Below are 20,454 nucleotides of genomic sequence, written 5' to 3' on the forward strand. Positions count from 1 at the left end.
TTTTCTCCTTGTGAGCATATCTACATAGGAAGCCTAATTCTAATCAGATTTCTCAGTGAACTCAGAAGCAAAGGAATGGTTTTTGGGCTCTGTGTTCTTTTAGGTAAAGGCCAGTCAGGTAGAGCTGCAAAAGGGAACCTGGAAGAGGCGCAAAGAAAAAAGTTTATTCTATTCACACATCCTAAAGAAGACGCAGAGCGGCTGAAAGGGCCCCATACACATATTTAGAGCACCTTCCAATCAAGTTAGGGCGTAGAGCCACACTACCTTTTTTTCTTTTTTTTTTTTTAAACTTACTTCTTTATTTATTTATTTATTTTTACTTTTCTAACTCTCTTTTATCCGTGCCAACATTGCTTCTGATGGTCTGTTTGTTTTAGATCTGTTAGTAATTTTACTTAGAGTATCCTTAACTCTTAGGTTATGGACCTATCTGTGTCTCCTAACAATGCATATTTTATCTCTCAAAAGGAAAAGCACCCCCCTCTCCAAGTATTTGATTGATGAAAATAACTTAACAGCAATGAAGAAAAGATATCTTTAATGTGTGTAGCTTGCACAGCTGTGCCACGTAACTAAGGCTGAGCTTTCACCCTAAACTTTTAGTTCAGTGCTACCTCCTTCTTTCTGAAATTCTGAAATTGCCCTGAAGTGCAATGAATCACTAAAGCCTTTTAACTTCTCCAACTCCTATCCTCTCTGGCTAGTTCACTGCAGGAGGCTAATAGCCTGGCCAAAACCCTACAGATCAAAAACATCACCTTTTTGAAAATTGGGCCAAATATACTCCTTGATTTGTCTACAAGTGTAAGTCTCAGATTAATCTCTTGAGACAGAGGTGCCTCAGGCTTATTACCATATATTTGTTATAAATTTCATCCTTTATATCCTACTTTTACTATATCAGTTCCCCATTCACCTTCTTATATCCTAGTAAGGCAGGCACATTAGACACTTGTGGTTATGGTTTTTAAACAATTTCTAAAAACCAGTTACTGGTTTTTGTTTATAGTATCTATGGGCTAACCGTGAACATGTATGTAATTAATCTCACCAACTTTGATCACTCTCTTATTTTCTTCAACCAAGCAAAATCTTCTTTATCATATTGCTACTGCTGACAGGTTCTCTTGGACAATGAGAGCATTTGTACACATAATCTGATCTTGGGCTCATGTTTTTTAATGCATTAGAAACCTAAGAATATCTTTGACACCAAGGACAATATCTATTTGCTTTCCAGCCATCATCTCTTTTCTACAGCCTAAGCATGCCATGCCTAGAAATTATCTCCTTCTATAGAGAAATTTCTATTAGTGCATTCATTTCTTTGACCTTGACTATTGTCTAGATTTTCTTTACGGACTAAAACTGTGACAGCTCTTTTGAAACTCATATGTTTGGTTGGCATTTGTCCCCTTCCTCACCTGTGTAACGGAACATTAGGAGCTCTAGATAAAAGATAAAAATGCTGTATACAGACACACGTTATCTGAGTAATTTCTCACCCAGTGGGGAAAAGGAGACAATCAGAGTTTAGGATAATATTCCACATTGTATTTTCTACGGTAAGGATAATAGGACCTGTCTGCCACAATCTCATTTAGTAGCTGCAAAGGGAACAATACTTTAAGAAACATATAAAAACTTTTGAAATTCTTAAAAGAAGAAAAACTTGAGGTAAATTCCAAGAAGATGTTTAACTTTGCAGATAATACAATGATGGTAGTATTTTTTTTTAACCTTTGCCTTTGCTATATTCAGTTCTATATTTTTGTCAGTAGACTCTCTTGATTTTCTTACATGCTCCTGAAAAAAGAAAATAAATAAACAAAAAAAACAATGAAGAAAACTATACTAGACTCACATATACAAATTATTCCAATAACAAACTCTAAGATTGCTCTGTTGATATATTCTTATTTAGAATTAGCTGGATGTTATTATTTTAATATACAATTAAAATATTTAAGGTAAAGTTCATATGAAATTGACATTATTAATATTACAAATTGATAACCTCTTTTTTAAAAAGTCTGAATAGCAAAATTATACTGATTATTTTAATTTAGACAGCTTATGGACAGATTAGTGATTTCTATCAAGAAAACTAAGAAGTGAGATTTTATTATTAGTAACACTAGAAGGAATTCCTGACTTGAAATTTACAGCACTATATTTGCAGCTTTATATTATTTTACCTTCTATTTTAAGAATGTGCCAATCTGAACTTTCTTATTAGATTGCATTCTTCTTGAATGTAGAGTCCACATCTAATCCAAATTAACATCACCTATGGTGCCTTGTGCTTAGAATGAGCTCAATAAATATTTGTTGTATAAATGTCTAAGAAGCAATAAGCAAGGATCATCTCTGGCTTGGGGTAAAACAAAAGAATAGCATAAACATAAAGCATAAAGTTGCCATGCCAACAATTACCCATCTGAAACTGAACATGCTCAAGTTTTAACAATCACTCAGGTTTTTAGTAAATAATATTTAGAAACATTTCATATAACGTTAGAAAAATCTAGCCAGGCAAATAGTTCTTAACTTTTCATAATTACATCATGGTCTAAACCTCAGCCAGTCATGTGGCCATCCCATGTCTTGCCATTGAACCCCAATAGTAAAATAGGTAAAGTGGGGATATAGGTTTATGATAACCATTTGGAGAGCATATCACAGTGAAAGAGCAGGCAGTGAAATAAAATATGGGTTTTAAAGCAAGTTTTTAGTGCTTCAGCTAAGGTCCCTGACAGGTTATCTCCTACATGGGATGGATTCAGGGTTAATCATGTAGGTAAATTCAAGAAACATATTTAGGAAGACTTTCTGAATTTGAAATTTGGTAGCTACGGAATCTTGGTAAAGTTCTTTACATTTTTGGAGTGAGTTGGCCAAGTATAGGTAGGACTAAGAATACAGAAAGCTTGGGACTTGGCAATATTTGAGGATTTCTAAGGCTTCTTAGCCTCGTATTCAGAGTTGCATGCTATGATCCAAGCTTACACTGCCTTGATTGGCTGCATTGGGCAGGGATGGTGTGTCATTGGCACTGACTCAGGAATGTTTTCTAATATTTTGTTTCTGTGAGTAGGGACATGAGAGAGGCCCTTGGATCCCAAAAAGCACTAGCTATACTTCCCCCCCTCCCACCCCGAGCTGAGGGCAGCTATCTTTTCTTGGTGTCCCTTCAGAGAACATCATATAGTATTACTCCCAGAGCAAATGATTAATACATATCGGAGTTTCTTGAAAATATATTCTATATTTAACACTTGGTCAGTTATAACTGAGATTAAATCCCATTCATGATTAACAGGAAGTTTTCCCAGAGGAACTGTCAAAAAACTGAGACCCAGAGAACAAAAGTTAGTGGCCTTAGACTTTTAAGGGGATTAGTCTTTTTTATGGCCTGGTTTTTTGAAGAACTAAAATATGCCAGAAAGATAAGAAAATGCTAAGGAATAAATAGGAGAAGGCTAAAAAAGATAAAGAACTTATTTCCTTCATTAAAAAAATATATATGATAGACAATTAGGGAGACTGGGAATAAAGTAGTGTGAGAGTTTTCTGAAAGGATGGTGACTTTTATATGTTTAGGCAAAGAACATATTCCTCTCGGGGTTGGGTCAGACAACCCATTTAAGACCCAGTGCTATGCGAGTAATTATCATTAAAAAATGAACTGGGAAAATCCTCTAACGCATAGATAGCATTCAAGACACAGGGGGAAAATAAAAGAAGGTACTGGTGGCTGCTGGAAGGGGCAATAGCAGGTAACCTCTGCTAGGAGTAAGCAAGAAAAGCAAACCAGGAGATAGGACATGATAGAAGAAGAATTGGGAGACCCTGGTGGATATTGAATAAAAAATCCGCCTCACGTTATGCCAGGGTGAACTGTGTGTGTCACAGATCACAGTCACCAAAGTAAATGACCCAAATGGGAAGTTTAACATTCCAAAAATAGAAAGCATGAGTCTTAAGCTCTGTTGGATTCTCTAAGTCAATGGCTTTGCCTCAGGGTCTCACATCTGCCAATCTTGGATCAAAAGATCAAGGGCAAAAAAGTGGAAAGTGTATTAGAGAAGGGAATGTTTCACTGACCTTTTTGATATAGTTAACTAACAAAGAGAAGAACACAGAAGAGTATTTTAAAAAAATGCTCTCATATATATCTGGACAAGTTGCAAGCAATTTAATTTTTCTTGCTTCTACAGGAATCTGCTTAAGACTTTGAACATAACTTTTTTTTCTTCCTTTGCCTTCATGGAAAAATATGTTTCTCTTAGAGAAACCCTAACTTTGAAAAAATCAAAATTTGTTCACAAAATCCAGTAGGAAGAGATTGCAGAGTTTAAAAATATTTAAATTGGGGAAGTTACCTACAAACGAATGATTAACACTGCTTACCTGGAAAAAGAAAGTTTCATTGTTAAAATTATAAGTTTTCTCACTGTGAAACCATGAATTGTGCATGTGTTTGGTTCATGTGTTTCCTGCTCGGAATCTCCTGCATGTTCTCCTCAGCTGTTTTTGTGCAGTTATAAATTCTCACTTTCTTCTCTGGGGTAAGATGGGGCTGTGTCTTACTTGATCAGTAAAAATTTACACATACAAATAAGATTATTAGAAATAGCAGATTCATTGAACTGGAGAAAACAATGGGCTTTCACCAAATTTTTATTAATTAAACATGCTTAATCACTCATTTATTTTCTTATTCAATCATAATTTTCCTCTTTGGTGGCAATTTTTTTTACATTTCACACATAATTTCTTGATTTTTGAATTGGTTTGTTGATGCTGCTGCTGCTGCTACTGTTGATATCATCATCATCTGTGTTTCAAGAATAATTTCCCCTTCCTTTCAGTAAGAAATTTCTTTTCTTTTAACGTTAAAAGCAGAGTTTATTGATCTGTAGAGTTGGAAAGCAAACACAGATAAAGAGTGGAAAATGTTAAATCCATTCTATCTGCTATCTAACTGTTATCTCTCAGTAGTTAAGTATATACTTTAACACCTCTTTGAATCCTGCAGGGCGGCTCAAGGAGGAAAGGATAGGAGACTAAACAACTTCCTTCCATATTTAGAAATAATAACCTCAATAAGTGATTTTTTAATTAAATTAAAAGATGAAAATAATGCAAAACATTTTTAACCAAGAAAATTATTATTTGTAAACTTTAGAATTATTTAACCTGGATATCTCAATTATAGTAACATAGTTTTATATTTGAAAGTTGGATTTGTGTTTGTGTTTGTATGTAGGAGTGTTTAATTTTGTGTAAGTAAATATATATATATATATATATATATATATATATATTTTTTTTTTTAATCTCAGGGTGACAATACTGTCACTGAAGAATGCTACATTATGGCCAGCAAAGATTTTGGAGAGCTCAGAAAAACAAATATGACAAACCTTCCCTGTCTATGTAAAGCACTTTGGGTATAGATTTAAAATGTCTGAGGTTAAGAATGTATGAATATAAAAGAAATATTATGAATTCTCACATAACTAAACATATCATGTCACACATATTGTGTCCTTCAAAAAAAACTCAAAAGAATTGTTAATATCATCTTCTCTTACTATGATTAAGAGTAATTCAGTTTACACTTATTTAGTACCCTAAGAGCTGGTCCAAGTTTCCTCATTAAATTACTAGGAAAAAAGATTCTAAGTTTATCATAGAAACATTTGGCCCAACTGAAAGGAGGGAAAGTTGTGTTTCTGTTGCAAGGAATGTAAGCAACAGGAGGAAGGTATGGAGAGATAATGCAAAATCAAATAATGTTTTCAGTCTCCTACATATTTTATTATAGTTGCCATAATCTGTCAAATCACCCTTGATTATAATCTTTAATCTCGTTCCTAAAAACTTTCTTTTTTTCAGCTTTGCTATTCTTGTGTATGATCTTTCCTACATAAAACTAGAAATAAATTCGTGATTTTCATGTCATTGATTTATTATATAATATTCATATCTATATCTGGTTGTCCCAAAACTGCATAATGGAAATATTTCTCATATGACATAGTTATTTTAGAGTTACCCTAACTCTAAGAAATAATCTCCAAAATGTGGTTCCTAGGAACCTGTGCCCAAGATGATATTTATGCCAAGTACATACAATTAATTCCATATCTCTTCCTCTACCAGTACTTTGCTGTATACTGTCTTATGAAAATGAAATAAACATAGGAAACACACAAGAAACATTTTATGCAACTTAAAGAATAATAACAGTTGGGTCTCCTACTGTTTATACTCAGTTCATACACCTATGAAAGAGAAATGTACCATATCTCAGAAGACCCCGAGGTGTCGTCCCCATCCGGATAGCCTCTTTCTCCCTCAGATAGCTACTATTACCTTGAATTTTCTATGAATTATTTCCTTGCTTTCCTTTATAGTGTTTACCATCATTGTGTATATTCCTCCCCCAAGTATATTGTTTATAATACCTCCTACTGAAGTTCGTATAAATGAAATCTAAGCCACATATTTTTCTGACTTACATTTATTTTGTTTTGAGATTGATCATTGGGGCCATTTTTTTTACTACTATAGACTACTCTCTCCTATCAATGCCCTAATTTATTCTTCCCTTCTACCATTGATATTATCATTTCCAGTGTTTGCTATTTTACACAATAGTGATATAAGTTCTTTTGAACATGTCTTCTTATGTCCATGTATTACTACAGCTTTTAGAGGAAGCAAATGTTTAACTTTACAAGGGAATGACAAAATATTTTGTAAGATAAATGTATCAGTTTACACTTAGGCTAGAAAGAAGAGAATACACTAGTTTTCTTTCTTACCATCATTCCGAATTATCTGGTTTCTTCCTATCACTTTCTTGCAAAATGTTGCTATATTATGACTTTATTTTGCATTCCCTTTTCAAATCCATATTGCTAGTTTTCTATCTTTACAAAAAAATGTGTGTTTCATTGGTTCACTTTCTGTTACATCATTTTTTTAATTCATGTCTTCCGTATTTCCATATATTATAGACATTAATCATTTCTTGGTTATTTGTGTTTTTGTGTTTTTTAATTTAATTTAATTTATTTATTTGAGAGAGACAAAGTGTATGAGTGGAGTGTAGGAACAGAGAGATAAAGTAGACTCTCCACTGGGCAGGGAGACTAACAAGGGGCTCAAACCCAGGAGCCTGAGATCATGAACTGATCCAAAGTCAGACGCTTAACTGACTGAGCCACCCAGGTGTCCCATATGTTGGTTACTCATATCACAAACATCTTCATTGTTTGAACATGGATTTTGATTAACAAAATTTCATAATTCAATATCATCAAAATCATCAATATTTTCCATTATCTTTTATACTTTTTGATTTTATTTTTAAAAATCATTTCACATACCAATATCATAAAGAAATTGTCCTATTTTCTAGACTTTCACTTTTTTAATATTAAGTCATATATTATCTATGAGATGTATTTGTTTTGAATAATGAGAGGTAGGGCTCTGTATTTTATTTTTCCACATGGCTAGCCATTGTTCCATCACTTATTTAAAAGTTCATGTTTCCTGATTGATCTGCAACTCCATCTGTCACATAACAAGTATCCATATGTAGGTGGTTTTCTTTTGGCTTCATATTTTATTTAATTGTTCTATTTGCATAATAAATGTCATTTCTTTTTTATGCTATAGATTTCTAATACATCAGGATGTATGATAGGACTAGTCCTTCAATTTTGTCTTCATAAACAATACTACAGAGTATTTTCTCTCACTCTATCATGAACAAAGAATGACTGTGTATGACATTGCTATTCCGTAAAATTGTTAGGGATTAGTAGAAAACTCCACAGCATTGCCTTTTTCCACCTTTTTTCTAATATTCCTAATTTTCATACAATTTTCTTAGCTTCCTAAACAGTACAATGTTTAATAGAATTGATAATAGTGGAGCACTTGTTTATTCTTGACCATAATGGTAATATTTCCAGTGTATTTTTTTTTTAATCAAGCACTCTGCTGTGGGGTTTTATAGACATATTTTATCAGGGCAAAAATAAAGTTTCTATTTTCAATATTTTCTATGAATCAGTTAAGATAACCATAGTTGTAATTTTTGTTTCCTAAGAAATATTTGTGTATGTTTTAGAATTATTAAGCTAGATATTTTTAAGTCATATCTATTTTACATTTTGAGTTAAATTTTATATTTTCCTATATAATGATGCCCAATTGTTCCACTACCATATCCATTTACTGAGATTAACTTTTCTTTATTTAATTATCTTGGTACATTGTATACAATCAATTTCGTGCAGAGGTGTATTTTTGGATTCCCGCTGTCATCCATTGATATATGTGTCCACTCTTTTGACAACACCAGACTATCTTGATTATATAACGTTTATAATGTCTTTAAATCAAGTTGTTTGAGTACTTTATGTTACAATTTAATTACATTTTTTATAACAGTATATAATGCACAATACCAAATTTTATGAAGTGTGTATGTGTCTATGTGTGTGTGAGGAGACATTATAAGTCAGTTGAGACCATCAATGTGATCTAATGACTAAAAATTTGTGAGAATACTCCATCAGTGACACAAGAAAATAGTTGCTGGAAGTTCCTGTAGTTTTTTTTATCAATACATGTATAGCAACCAGACCCTAGCCTACTCACTTTCACATCCTGATGGAAATCAGAGCTTTGGTGGAATGTTGGCATACCATTACAAACAAAGACAAAAGACGATGACTCTCAATTTTGTTGTGTCAGAAAACAAAATCGTTCTCAAATATGTTTGAAATGTGTTGGAAATAAAAATAGGAGTCAACTTAGAGAGGACACCCACTGGAGAAGTAGTCACTAATTGAAAATTTTAAGTAAATAAATCTAGATTTGTGTTACATATGCATAAACATATCCCTCCACAGTCCCCACATACCTTTTTTATAGAAAATAGAGATATCACTAATGTTGTCTCACAGAGGGCCACAGAGTGGAAAATTGAGAGGAGAGGCCATAGGCATATCATTCTGCAACCCATAAGTACCATTTTATGAATTATTAATGGAATGAATCTAAGTAATGAGAAAATTATTAAAATAACATAAACTAACATAAAACTGTAGTAAAAAATATTGATTTTCAAAGTCTATGTAAATAGACTGTATATGAATGAATCTCTGCTCAGTAAAAATTTTTCTCTTGGCCTGACATTTCTACTAATTACTAAAAGTTAATAGAATGAGAAGGCATAAATAAAGTGTAACAGGAAACTTATAAAATGTAAGGGAATATTGGAAGGATATTCATGTTGATAATTTAGAGTTTGAAACACTATTACTATAAAGATCTTCACAATTTTGTATCTGTATTTTGTTCACAGAAATAGTTTTCTCAACGTCTTTTTATATGCCTCTTTTATACTCACTCTTTTCTTAAAAGTGCTTATCTCCTCCTCTACTCATTGTACTTTTGTCCTTTGTAAATCAATCCAGTGACCATCAGCGATGCTTCCTGTGGGAGTGTTCTGGAGTGTATAAAGTACACCAAGAGAGAAGAATCACAGGTGTTAATTACAGTGCAAAATCTCAAATTACTAATGGTCATAACCTACTGCAACATCTGGAGCTTATCTTTTAAAAATCATCCAAAAGGTTACTACTTTTAGATTTTAGCATCAGTATAGAAAAAAGTTAAATCACAGATGGCATAATTCTTTTTATATATCACCAGAGAGCTTTAATATGTCATATTACAATGGAATGCTTTGGACATATGAGCTTCTTAAGATATAAAATTCATCATATAGTTTATTAAACATATTCTCTGAGGCCATAACATGGAGGTCAAGCATTATTAACCTTGAAAAATAGAGACAATATAAAATGGTAAAGAAAATAATGTTACAGTTCTTTTCAAGAATTGCAATCTTATCCTCCATTTTTAAAATAAATAGCAATGTCTCCTCTCTAATTATGTTTAGTTCTAATGAATTTAAATATACTATCATTTTTTTAATTATATAGATTAGTAGATATATTTACTTTTAGCAAAGGTACCACCTCTCTAAGTCTTTTTATATCATATGTTTGTCAATCAAATATATATAAATGTATAATGTGTGTGTATATATGAAAATAAAAAGAAAGACTAGGAATCTGTGATCTTGTTTGACTAATAAGACAGTAGATGAAGAAACATAATAAATAAAATAAAATGGATAATATAAGGGAAATATAAGATATAAACAGAAATCAGTGAAACAGAAACATATATTCCTATATATAAAATCAACAAAACCACCACTTACTTCTTTGAAAGGGTTAATAAAATTCCCTAAATATATTACTTTAGAATGAAAACAATGATAAAATATTTTTCTAATTAAGAACATAAAAGACAGTTACCACACAATCTGCACAATCTGTGGACATTAAAAAGTTAATAAGATAAAATTATGAACTTGTTTTTGGCAACAAATTTGTCAATGAAGTTAAAATGGAAAATTTCTCCAAAGTATTTAAAAAAACTGACAGAAATAAAATTGAAAATCTGAGTATTCTACCATTTAAGGCAACCGAATATATTCTTAAAAATTTATCCATAAACAAGATCCCTGATGAAATAATTTACCAAGAGAGTATTCCAAATATTTAAGGAGAAAGTACTACTGATATTGTAGTCATTTAAAGGATAATAAGAGAATAGTACAACCAATTCTATGCCCATAAATTTAATCATAGATGAAATGAGCAAATGTTTTGAAAGACACAAATTATATATACATATATAATTTATATTTATATATTATATAATTTATATATTTACATATATTACATATTATATCATATAATTAAAATATATATAATATTTATATATGACTAGGCTTGTATCTGTTTTCTTTCCTTTTCTTTTCTTTCTATTTTTTTTTTTTTTTAAGAGAAGAAGAAAGACAGGGGTGGTTGGCATAGAAAGAGGGAGAGAGAGAATCTTAGGCAAGTTTCATGCCCAGTGTGGAGCCTGATGCCGGGGCTCAATCTCATAACCCTGAGATCATTACCTGAGCCAAAATAAGAGTCAGATGCTTAACTGACTGAGCCACCCAGGCACCCCTGGGCTTACATCTATTAAGAAAATAAAATTCACAGTTAAAATCTGTCCCCTCCAAAAAATTCTAGGTCTAGATTTTTCACTGGTGAATTCTACAAAGCACTAAAATATAGATATGACACCAGTTCTATACAAGATTCACCAGAAAATAGAAAGAAGAGTATACTTAACTCATTTTTTGAGGCCAGACTTATCTTGATACCAAATTCAGACAAAGAATGTATAAGAAAATAAAACCAAAGACCCATGTTCATCACAAGTGCAGACCAACATTTCTCAAAAAGAGAATTAGTCCATCAAATCTAGCAGTATATAATAAAACCTCACATTTAAGTAGGACTTAAAACAAAAAGAAAGGCTGATTCGATGTTCAAAAATTAAAATTAAAAAATTGTTCTTCAATAAAAGGAACCAAGGGTCTTTGAATAAATCTCTTATTCTAGGGCTGGGGTATGGACTATACAAAATGAGTTTGGACTTCTTGCATAAAAACAGAAAATAAAACAAAATAAAGCACAATAACCAGATTATGCCAAAGGGCCACAAAGACCAACTGATAGAGATACCAATGGCCAAATCTGGAACAATTTGATAAATAATATCAATAATGTGGTATTGTATTATACTACATTACTACATTACTATAAAATAAATATCCTGTATTGATATTGATATAAAAATGATTAAATAAATAAAAGTCTGGAAAATACACAAATCATTTGTGCAGAAAAATTCCAAATAATTTATGCAAATATCCCTCCCTCAAACTGGTGTAACCTAACTTCCCATCCAATAATTGTGGACTGTGCATAGTAACTTCCCTTCAAAAACAACAGTATGGAAAGAGGTGAGGGAGATAATAATTTTACAATGGAAAAATCTAATAAAATTAATTCAACCTGAAAAATCAGCATAACATGTACCTTGATAGGATATGATGAGAATAGAACTTAGTCTTTTGGTCATCTCTCCATTTACTTATGAAGAAATATAAGACAAATCCCAGTTGAAGGACATACTAGAAAATGTCTGATCAGTACTCTTCAACACTACCAAGGTCATCAAAAACAAGAAAAATCATAGCCAAATGGAGTCTAGGGAGCTACAATAACTAAATGTAATATGAAGATAAGATCCTGTAACTGAAAAAGGATGTTAGATTAAAATTAAGGAAATTTGTAAAAAGATGGACTTTATTAAATAATAATGTATTTCTATTGATTCATTATCTGTGGCAAATTTAACAAACTAATGTAAGAGGTTAATAAAGGAAAATGAGTGTGGCCATCAAGAAAGTCTCTAATCTTCACAATATTTCTGTATATCTCAAACTATGATTTTATCATTTGGTCTAGAAAAAAGATGACAATATTCAACACATATTGATGTTAAAAATTCTCAGCAAATTTGAAATAGAATAAACATTCTTATCCTGATAAAGGGTATCTAAAAAATACTTTCACTCAACATCACACTGTATGATAAAAGATCGAATGTTTTAATTCTAAGATCAGCTACAAAGCACAAAGTTCAATCTCATCACTTCTATTCAACATATGGAAAGTTTTAACAGTGCTCTAAGAAAATAAATGAAAATAAGTGAAAGAAAATAAATGAAGAAGTAAAAAAAAAAAAAATGACAGCAAATCAGAAAGGGAGGAATAAAGCTGTCCCTATACACAGATGGTAAGACTTATCTAAAAAATCCTAAGTATTCTACAAAGTTCTTGAAATTCCTAAATGAGTTTAGGAAATTCATAAAATACAACTTACAAACATATTTTTAAAACTTATTTCTTCATCTCACACTGAAAATGTAGAAACCACAATTTAAATAGATACTCATTATAATAGGTTAAAAAATTGAGATGCTGAATTATAAACCTTACAAAAATTGTGCAGGAAATGTGGACCAAAAATAAAGACTCAAAGACCCAAATAAATAGATAAATATATTAGGTACATTGATTGAAAGACTCAGCACACAGAATAAGTCAGTTGTCTCTGAATTGATCTATAAATTCAGTAGAATCACAATAAAAATCACTTAATTTTTTTTTAAGTATCCACAAACTAATGCCAACATTTGGAATTCATGGAACCAATATTACTAAAACATTTTTGAAAAAGAAAAAATGCTGTTGAATGACTCCCACTAACCCATATAAAAAATTTTTTTTAAAAACCTGTAGTGCTACATGTTACAGTAATAGAGAAAGTGTGTTAGTGGCTTGAGTGTGGTCAGAAAGATTGATGGGAGAAAATAAAGTCCAAAAATTAATCCACACAAATGTGGTCACTTGGTTTTTGGCAAAAGTGCAAAAACATGGCAATGGAGAAGGTATAGTATTTTTAACGAGTACTGCTGATTCCATTTAAATAAAATTCTAGAAATTACAAACTAATCTAAAATTCCAAAAAATAAATCAATCATTGTCTTATAATTAGGGGAAAAGAAAGAAAGTTCACATCTTTGGGAGAATAATGTAAACATTTGATATTTGGGGACATGACTTCTTGGGGCATATATATAGTTTTATTGAATGTCAATTATACTTCTATCTATAAAAAAATTTTTAAATAATAATGGCAAAAAAACTTTTCATGTTATTATTTTAGTTCATGGCATCCAGTAGTCATCGATTATTGAAAGAGATCTTTTAGCACATGAAAGATTTTTTTCTTAAAAAAAAGTTATTGAACAAATATCTCACAGGCAGGGAATTAGTGCTTACACCACTTAATCCTTACTACTACACTTTAAGGGAGTAACTTTATTTTAGAAATAGAGTCAGAAGTTCAAAAAATTTGTAATTGCAGGTAACTCTGCAAATTACAAAACAATATCAGAGGAAAGTTTACAAAAATTGCTGAAAGAAATTTCTCTAATAAAATGTGTATCTCCCTAAGAATGTACTTGGTATGTCTGGGTATGACACCATCAGATGTGCAATTTGCAATATCACTCCAGAGACACCTGAGTGGCTCAGTTGGTTAATCCTATGACTTTTGATATCAGCTTAGGTCATGATCTCAGGGTCCTGAAATGGAGCCCAGTGTTGGACACTCTGCTCAGTGGAGAATCTTCCTGAGATTCTCTCCTTTGCTCCCTGCACCTACCCTGACTCATTCTCTGTCAAATAAATAAATAAATCTTTTTTTTTTAAAAAAAAAAAAAAAGGAGAGAAAAATATCACTTTGACTTTAATGTGGAAAACGGGTAGAAAGGATGTTTGGGACCAGATAGTTGTAAAAAAACCAGACAGTAGGCTAAATTCAGTATTCTATCCAGCAAACAATTACAGTCTGGACTAGGACAGTGGAAATGACGATAAATGGACATTGCCAAAATATATTTGTAAGAAACCTCACTCAAGCATATCCTAGTGACTCTGAGAACTTGAGAAAGTATTTTTATTATTTAGAGAAAATAAAAATTTTAATAAGAAAATTAAAATAACTTTGTCCAGTTTGGGGGGGGAGCTCTTTGAATACACTAAAGTTATAGTCTCTAAATAGTCTCAACTCTATCATTAGAATTAATTTAAGTTATATTAAGATCCTACATTATTCATACTACATGGCTAAGAAAATGTAATGAAAGCCATGTTATTGGATATATGATCCTAACAAATACCAAAGCCAAACACATTTATTTCAGTTATCAACTTAGTATCAACACCATCTGCTTTCAAAATCTACAATTCCCCATACCGCTTTTTGGTATGATTCCTGGATAGAGTCTGCTAATGAGGAACTATTAGTATATATGTAAGGTGGAAGGAAAGGAGAGATCATTGTTCTCCAGAGGCGACTGCAGGCTTAGAGGATGTTCAAAGTGGCTCTGAGCAGGCTTCTGTGAAGCATTTGCTTTGGTGTTGTACCTTCTGGGGGCTCGCAGGAGCTCCCTCCAAATCACTGGTCTGCCAGTAATGGTGGGGGAGCTCCCAGTAGATTTTTGATATTTAAAACAGCTGCTGTGGAAGACCTCTTGTGACCACCTGATTTGTTGCTGCAGGAAGAATCCTTTAATGATAGCTTCTGCCTTTCTTGATCTGTACTCCATCCAACCCATGTAATGGATGGGTTAAATTTCTAATCCCCTATGTGCAACCTAAATGCTTGAAATGCAAATAATGCTTTCTGCTCCTTCTGGTGGAATCCCAGTTCGAGATCTACTTCCAGACATTTGTAAGACTACTTCAGGTGTATTCTTGGAATGCATTTACTGCTTTTCCCCACACCTCTATATACTTATTTATTTATCTATATATTTATTAGACTCACAATTTTTAAACACAGAGATCTTTACCTTTGGACCTCGATCCCCGGAAATGCTAGGCCTGTGCCTGGCACCAGTGAATGCTCATTTAGTCACTATTGAATGATTATTGAAATGTTTATAGCATTAAGTGAATTTATTTTTACCCAGGGATCAACTATTATGCTATATATTTTGAAAATAATAAAAAGGGCGTTACGACAGTATCCACATGGACTGGGGAAGTATAGAGATATGTTTTATATAAAATTTTATATTATCCTGCCCTCTGTATAGTAAAAGAATCTCTGTAACCAATATTGGAGAATTAATGGTGTGCAGCCATAGTTTTATTATTTTTAACAAGTCTAAAGTTTGAGTAACCCATAATAGTTTTTGATAACTTAAAAAAGCAAGAAACTTATCTCATTCACTTAAAAGAGGCATGTGAAATGAATTTCATGAAGAAAAATTACCCAAGGGATAGTCTGAATTTTGCAGTATAAAAGAATTACCCATTCTCCTTTTATTAGCTTTGTAGACATAACTGCAAAATTAACAAACCATGAAATTCAACACCACACCAAACAGTAACAGATGCCTGACTTTGCAGTTGCTAGAGCAAAACTCCACGAATATATTTCAAGAATTGGAAGAGAGATCGTTTTGCCTCCTTTGAACATTCAGACATTTTCATGCTTTTTGCATACCCACTTAGAAAAGATTCTTATTAAATGTACACTCTAAATCATTGGTGAGATAGAGGAAACACTTCAAAACTCTCTGAAGCACTGCCGTCATTTGTCACACTTGCAAATATAAGTTGTAGACAACAGTGATAATCACAGATATTTTACAGAATAAAAATTAAATACGACATCTTTGTATGTGTTATTGCAGACCTAGTCACATCTCTTACAAATGAGATATTAAAATTACAAACTTAATTTTATCTCTAGTTAAAGTAATGTGGTAATTATTAGTGGATTTTTTCCTTCATACATTCATAGGACTACCAATATTAATTTTGCTGAGAATTTGGTTACTGTACAGGCTTAAGTTATTTAAAAAATACTTAAACTTTGTGTAAAATTACTTTGAAATTATTAAGATGAAATTTAGTCAATTTATAAATCAATTACTGCCTTTAAAAATAAAATCATATGCCCCTTAAGAAGTAATAATAAAATAAAATAAAGTAAAATAAAATCCTACTTTCATCCTGATATTCAATTGTTAAGATTTTATCCTAAGGACAGAATCAGAGCTGTTATACAAGAAGATTTATATACAAATACGGTAAGTCACGTATTGATGATATTCCTAATAGTGAAAAATTGGAAATAAGCCACATGGTTAAATACAATTACCCATACAAAGCACCATGTATCCATATGTGTATTTTAGAAGAGTCTATTAAATCACATGGAGAAAATATTTACAATGTGTTTTTTTAACTTTATTAAATACTGAGTTTATTTCACAAGTAAATTTATATGTCCCCACCATTTCCATTTGTCTGACCACCACTACTACTATGTCCTATCATAACATTCCATACATACTTAAAACCAAAAAAAGAGTGGAAGAGTTCCATTTTTACAACTAAACAGGCATTTTGTACAACACATTCTTGGCAATGGAACCTGGACAACACTTATCAGACATGGTAGGAAAAGTTCTCACTCTGCATTTTAAAAAGAACAACCAGATATCAACTGTTACAGATATGAAGACAAAATTTTAATAAACTGTTAAAACTATTTTCTTAAAGAGATTTCTTCCACTGCCAGAGATCTTGAAAAGCCACTTGGTCAGTCATCTGGAAGCAATTCTTCACATAATTGAAGGACTTGGCTTCCACTTTGGGAAGAAAACCACCTTTTTCTACACTAACTTGTATTTTTGCTTCAATGTCTTCTATAGAACTCTGTCCTTTCAGTGTTTTGGGATTCTTTTCCTGTTTTTTGAAGGATTCATGACCTTTCGATCTTGGTGTTGATGGTTTTGAGTCTTTTCCATTCTAGTTTGATTTTCGTGCATTTTTGGCTGGAGGATCTCATATAGATTTCTTTACTGAAGACTTTTCTTCAACTTCTTCATCATCAAAATCATCATCATCATCTTCTTCATATTATCTTCATCAGCAGCAAGTTTTACTTTCTATCTGTGGAACCTCGCTACCACTTCCAGGGGCAGAAAGCTTTCCAGATAAACTAAGGAGTTTCACATCCTCTTCTGCTTCATCTACTGACTCCGCATCTTCCACAGCTACTAAGTGCAGTCCACTAATATGCAGGGGCCCTGAACCACCTTTCAACCTAAGATCACAGGTGGAATTATTTCAAAGCCTCTAAGGAAAGCTGTTCAGACAGGTTCAGACATTTTCAAAGTTGCCAGTGTGACTCTAATTGGACTCCCTTCCTAATTCATTGCCTCTGATTCAACTGTGTGCAATTCACCCTTTGCACCAACTGCCAGACTGACCCATCTTAAAGGTGTTCATTTTCATCATTATCCACCTTAAAGTGATCATCTCTGTCAGTCCTTAGTTCCCAACAGAAAAGATAGTTCTAGGGCCTTAGGGGGTTCATGTCCATGTCCATCAAATCTTCCATGGGTTGTTGGCACACTTAGTGATAGAGAAGTTGGACAGAGATAAATGAACTGTTCTAGAGAACTGCAGTGCTGGATGGAATTACACTATGAAAATGTTTATTGTAATGAGTAATTAAATTACAACAACAATTTTTTTAAAGGTTATGAAATATCATCTCCCATTCAAGTGCACAGTGAGAATACACAAATACACAAATGAAATCTGTGGCTGATATATGTAAAGCAAAATATTAATAGTGTTTATATCTGAGAGGAGGACATAGGTAGGTCTTATCTCCCCCTCTGCACATTTCTATCTTTTAAAATGTTTTTTTTTTTTTTTGAGATTTTATGTATTTATTTGAAAGAGAGAGAATGCAAGAGAGTGAGCATGAGGCAGGGAAGGGGCAGAGGGAAAGGGAGAAGCAGACTCCCTTTTGAGCAGGGGGACAATACAAGGCTCAATCCCGGGAGCCTGGAATCATGACCTGAGCCGAAGGCAGATGCTTAACAGACTGAACCAACCCAGGTGCCCCATCTTTTAGAATTTTCTACCATAAACATTAGCAAAAATGCAAGTAATTGCTGTTGCTTTAAAAACTGAATAACAGAACATAGTTTGATCTGTCAACAGCTTGTACAATAATCAAATTATTTACATAATATGACTTTAGTATTATGTGAACTTTGTAGATGACATTATGAGACCAGCAGATCTGTAAAGTCTTGAATTAGAAATTAAGAGATTGCACAACTTTTCACATAATGATCAGGTACGAAGTTTCAGAATATTAAAATATACTCAATCAAATTCAATACTAATCATGGTAATATTAATTTTTGATAACATGCTAAAGGTAAGAATTCAGTGGTTATTTAAAAAAAAAGAAAAAGAAAAAACAGGCATATCCCATGTTATGTACCATGGTGAAAAGCAGACGTTTTTAGCTTAAAAATATTTTCAGGTATTCAAATTATTATCAAAGAGTTTCAAGTACAGAAGAACTCATAACAAGTATAGCTACCCATATATGAAAGTAAGGGCCTATTTTGTGACACCTCAGAGAAAAATACTTGAGCTGAGGAAAAAAAAATGAATAGAATAGATATAGGATAAAATAGCATTTTGAACACACAATATCTTTGGCTAAGATGCAAAATTAGAATGGTGAGCATTTAAAAAAATTGTAAAATCCCCACATTGGAATGAAGATGACATTCACAGAGTAATACAATATATTCCTGGAAAGGTAGCTGTGCCCTGTTCAAGCAGTGTCTTCTACCATCTGAAACAGGTTGTCTTTTATTCTGGGAACAATGAGAAGCCATGGCCTAGTTTTTAATAGAGAAATTCCAGTATCATATTTTTTTTGAAGTTTATTCTCTCTGCATTGTAGAGACTGGATTGAAGGAGGAAAGATGTTGCTAGCAAATGGATGTTTGAAGATTACCAATAAATTGTGAATGATGGTGACCTGGACATGCTTGTGCTGATAGAGATGGACCCTATTAAGCAGATTTATGAGATTTGGGGCTGATGGAGTAGAAAAATCACGCGTGACTCACAAGTTTCGAGCTTGAGCAACTGGGTAAATGATGGTGCCATTTATTTAGACTGAACACTGGAAGTGGGGAATATTTAGAACAAGGTGATAGCTCTAGTTTGACTTGTTTAATTTGAGGTATCTTTGTGAAATGTTGATGGAGATTTTGAGTAGATGGTTTGATATTTATGGATGGAGCTCAGAAAAACAAGTCTAGATATCAAATGTGTGAGTTTTACTGGAGATAGTTGGGCAAATTCCATTTTGTGGCCATGGGCATCTATCTCTCATCACTTGCTATTTAAATAATGATTTTTAACTTCTTATCCTTGAGGAAAATATAAGATTAATAAATTATACATATTAATTAAAATACACAAATAATTGTATAACAAGGAAAACAATAATAATAATGTCAAAATTCTGGTTAAAAATGTGTGTGTGTGTGTGTGTGTGTGTGTGTGTGTGTAGTAGGATAGTAGAGTAGGATATTCCACTTAATCTTGCAAAGGGGATAGTCAATTTGTGATAGGATGTCACTAATAAATCCACTCCAAAAGTTAATGGAAGTATGTGATGCCTAGGATCTGCCATTTCTGTCTCAAGAATTATGATAAGAATGTATCAAAAAACTTATCAATTTGAAACAAGCTCCCAGCCTTACCTTGAGAGATTGTCTACTAAATGTAGATAAATCCCTCTTTGTCTACCTATTTATTAAAGTTAGCTCTGATAATTTGGTTGCTATGAATACTTGGAAAATCTCTCCTATGATAGAGGGCTAAAAGCAGTGCTAATAACGTCTAACTAGCATTTACATGAAGACGAAACAAGTCGTCTGTTTAAAACACTACAAATAGAAACGCCATCTCTTAGAATCTTGAAGCATCCTTTACATCATGTATAAAACAAACAAGTCAGAGT

At 32.4% G+C, this 20,454-nt stretch overlaps 1 pseudogene; it reads right to left on the reverse strand.

Moving 5' to 3' along the window:
• Nucleotides 1-17,156: 17,156 nt before the first annotated feature.
• On the reverse strand, nucleotides 17,157-18,006 carry LOC122898563 (annotated as a pseudogene).
• Between the last annotated feature and the right edge of the window lie 2,448 nt (nucleotides 18,007-20,454).

Source organism: Neovison vison, chromosome 1, assembly GCF_020171115.1.
Source record: "Neovison vison isolate M4711 chromosome 1, ASM_NN_V1, whole genome shotgun sequence".
NCBI classification, from domain to species: domain Eukaryota; kingdom Metazoa; phylum Chordata; class Mammalia; order Carnivora; family Mustelidae; genus Neogale; species Neogale vison.